Source organism: Anser brachyrhynchus (genome assembly GCF_964034855.1).
Source record: "Anser brachyrhynchus genome assembly, chromosome: 3".
NCBI classification, from domain to species: domain Eukaryota; kingdom Metazoa; phylum Chordata; class Aves; order Anseriformes; family Anatidae; genus Anser; species Anser brachyrhynchus.
Genome location: NC_137696.1, coordinates 52301640 through 52305692, shown reverse-complemented (window position 1 = coordinate 52305692; position 4053 = coordinate 52301640). Strand labels below are relative to the sequence as shown.

General features: G+C 41.7%; 1 long non-coding RNA gene across 2 annotated transcripts in view; it reads left to right on the top strand.

Moving 5' to 3' along the window:
• Positions 1-4053, top strand: part of LOC308191882 — a 197952-nt gene that overhangs the window by 158140 nt on the left and 35759 nt on the right. The gene's annotated exons all lie outside the window — the stretch shown is intronic.

The window sequence follows — 4053 nt, the reverse complement described above, 5'->3', positions numbered from 1 at the left end:
TGTTGGTGATCTGAAACATTAGCAGGAACCTCCATTCCAGTTTTATCTGTAAAACTCCTCCTGGTGTGAGACAGCTGCTGCCTCTGAAGGCTTCTACATATCTCTTAAAATCCCAAGGATCCTTCCTTTTTTAACCTGTATTGTATCCTCATTGCCCTTGAGATCCTATATTACAGCTGCTTTCTTCAGAAGGATTTGATAAGAATATCTCTTTTGGACCACGTCAGTGTTAGAGAATTGCTGTCAAGCATCAAGAGATGCTCTCTCTCTTCCCCTGGGGCTTTAGAGATGCTATTCTAAAATTAAAGTGTTTGGTATAGATAAGATACTTAGGGTTATAATGAGGTCAAGAGTTGCTGGCAGTTTCTATCTGGATATTTTTTAGAAGTTGATCAGATCTCTGGCTGTGTTATTTTCCTTTTTAGACAGATAAATATAGACAGACCAGGTAGAGAAACAGCCAGGAACAGGAAGCTTTTGAAAAATATTTGGAAATTATTCTGATTGCATTGTTTAAGTCAAGTTGCACCATTTGATTGTGCTGGCATTCTCTGCAATGTAATGTGACACGGAATATGTGATGTAACGAGATATGCCCGCCAAAACCCAATGTGCTTTGTTTTAGTCAGAATGTATTAATCCACTTACTGAATAATTGACCCAAAGAGATTCTGTCAAACAGTACTAAATTATTCACTGGATTTCCAAACCAGCAGACAGTGTCCTTTAAATATTTAAGAATAATGTCAAATAATTTTCCACACCAAAAATATATATATAATTTGTGTATATTTGTTTAAGTTCTCTGGCTCTTCTGTGTTGCTTAAGGAGGAAAGGATAATTAAATAAAAGCCATTATGCCCTTCAGAGGTGTCAGGCTGGTGGGAGGGCAGAGGCTGTCCTGCCTGTGAACACCCCCAGAGGGAGAAGCAAATGCACATCCCGTTGGCTGTCAGACTTGGCTGGATGCTGTATCATTAGCACCTTTTCACTGCCTCACCCCTGTATTTTAAAGCAAAAGCCAAACTCTCCACATACGTATGCGTGTATTTTACCATGTAGCATGTGTCTTGGCAGTAAGTTCCCCAAGACAGGGTGCAGCACTGCAGGCTGCACAGCTAAGGCTGTTAAGTGCCTTGCTGTTCTCTACCCTGAGGCCTCGCAGTGCCTCTCTAGGTGTGCATTATGAGATAACAACCTTGCCGGATCAATTTTGGTGTGGAAAATAGGTTTCCTTAAAAAAGGGACACCAGTATAGCAGCATTCAAGTTCTACCAATTATAGTGTCTGACACCTTTCCCCTTGAAGGTTGCATGCTGAACGAGTGCAGGGTATATTTCTGGCTTGTTTAAAAAGGATGAGGACAGGCATCTGATAGCTTACCTTAATTATTCCATTTCCTACTCCCTATATACATTTCCAAAATCTAATTATAGTGCTTGTGGCCCCTGCTATCAGCCAGTACCCAGAGATTAATGTAAAGCCAGGGGAAGGACAGCTACCTCCCTTCACGCTTTACGCAACATTGCAAATATATTCCAGCAGTCTTTTGATACTAATATTTTGATGTATTCATCATTGTGTTAGCATCTGCAGTGAGCAATATTTACAGTTTATAAGCTCTTCCAAGACCAACCGTTCGTATTACTCCTATTAAGTCCATTCAATTTTCCACCTGAAATACCACATTTGTCTAGTCAGGGTTTGACATCTATTTTCAGGGGGGTGCTTTTAATAACAAGTTTTATTTAATTGTATGTTCTTCTTCTCCCAAATAATAAGCTAGGCAATCTGTTATGTATTGTCACACAACTAAGATGTACTTGGCTGCATTCTCATGTTTATTATCTTGGCCTTGATAAGGGGACATTTTTGTGTATATGCATCTGTGCGTGTTGAGGTGCAATTATTTATCTGCTCTTCCACAGCTTTATTTGGATTGGAATTTGCTGTGACGTCCCCACAAGTGCAGGAATGCATCCAGGGGTGGGCTCTGTGTGCAGGCGGTCAGCAGCAGGCAATCCTCCTCAACAGGTTTGCTATTCCAAGCCACATGTATTGTCACACCCGGTTCCTTTTTGTAGGCAGCCAGAGCCCAAACATACACATATTAAATATTATTTATTTGGGAAAATAAATAAATACGGTAATGATTCCCTTGCATCTGCCTTCCTTTAAGAGTGTTTAGAACTGGCTTTAGGAGAGAGCAAGTCTGCTGACTCTGAGCAGCAGTTCAATAGGAGGAAGCAGAGCATCTTGTGAATGAAAATGGAACAAAAATATATAAATTCTTCTTTGTCTTCTTCTTCTTCCTATTATGATTATTGTTACTTAAGGGGTGAGGGGTGGGGAAATAAAACCAGCATTGAAAATAAACTTTGCAACTCCTTCAAGGACTAAAATTGAAGACTTATGTAGGTCTCCAAGTTCTTAATGTCAGAGCGTTGTCACAGGCATCATGAAATTCAATGTTTTGGCATCTTGGAACAGCAACAACAAACCAAGACTTGCCCAAGGAATGCACTGCTTCATTGGTTTGCCTCATAATTGCCATCATATGAGCTCCCCTGCCATAGCCCCTACTCACTGCACAGATAAATTCACTCCCAGATGAGACCTTTTGAGAGTCATCTTCTGCAATGAACTTCCATCCTTTTCTGACACTTCCTGTGGATGGATATGCCAGAATTTGTGCCTGGTTACAGTGTGGGTTACATGTCAAAGACCCCTTTTAACAGTCACCACATGCAGCAGGGGTGATGGACAGAGCTGGCTGGGAAATTAAGTTGCTGCTTTCTGAGAAATTCTGAAGTTGCAGAAGATTTTCTGTTAAACAGAATAAACAAACAAAGATGTAGTTATTTCCAGAAGGAAAAAAGAAAAGAAAAAAAAAAGAAAAAAGGAAATTGGAATCATATCAAAGGCTTTTTGCATAGCAGAATCAAAACCTTTGATTCTAATTCTAAATTCAGCCCTCTAAAAATTCTGTATGATAAATGTACCCATATAAAGGAATGAAAAGCCATAATATTGAAACAGAAAATCTACATCCTCCTTTCAGAGATGACACGCAAGAGCACTCTGATCTTCCCTGGATGGTTAATTTCTCTGTGCTTCGGGTTTTGCATCTTGCAACCTTTTTTCTTGCTTGCCTAATGATATCAGGTGGTTTGAGCCTAGGCTTCTCTTTCAGCATGCTATTTGTACCACACTTGTTGAACTGGGCAGCACAGAGCTACAGAAATAACTGTGCTCTTCCAAAAGGAATTTTCTTGTGCAGCCCCAACCTCTGTAAAGGATCAAGCAGGCAAGAGAGATGGGGATGGCAGCGTCACAGGCTCTCCTCCAGCCCCAGCATGAGGGAGAAAAGCAAGAGCAGGGACAGAGAGGGTCAATACAGGGATTTGCTTACTGATCCTTGGATGGAGGGTTGCAGGTGCCCTGCTGCTCCAATGGATGGGAAGAAGTTTCTCCCCTGCAGCCCTCATGAAGCCCCCTGGGGCTAACAGAGCCCCTGTGACACTGCTGTGGTATAGGTCTTGAAAGTGTAACCCTTGGTCCATAGATGAGCAGAGAAGTGGAGTGGTTTTCCCCAGTCACACAGCTAATAGGCATTAGAGTTGAGATTAAACCCTTACCGTTCTATTGTTTACATCAGCAACACCCATGTTCTTCCTTTTACTGGATATGAGGCAATATCTATGTTATGGTGCTCTATAGGTACATTAGCTACACTGACAGACGTGCTGTATAGCCTACATAAAACATGTGAAACCAATTAAATGAATTTGGAGGCCAAATTTGGTTGTTGGCTGGGTTACGGTCCTGCAAAGCAAGCTTTTAGGAGAAAGGCTGATCAAAACTTTGCAGAAAAGCACCTTAAGCCTCAAGTGTCGCAGCACTAGCAGTCAGGGTGGTGATGCACTGGGATGTACTCTGTGTGTGCTGGTGGGCTAACACGAGCATGAAGCAAACATCTTTTGAATGACTTGATGCCAGAGGGGGCATGTACAGCATCCCGAGACAGCCTTGGTGAGACATCTGACTGATTAG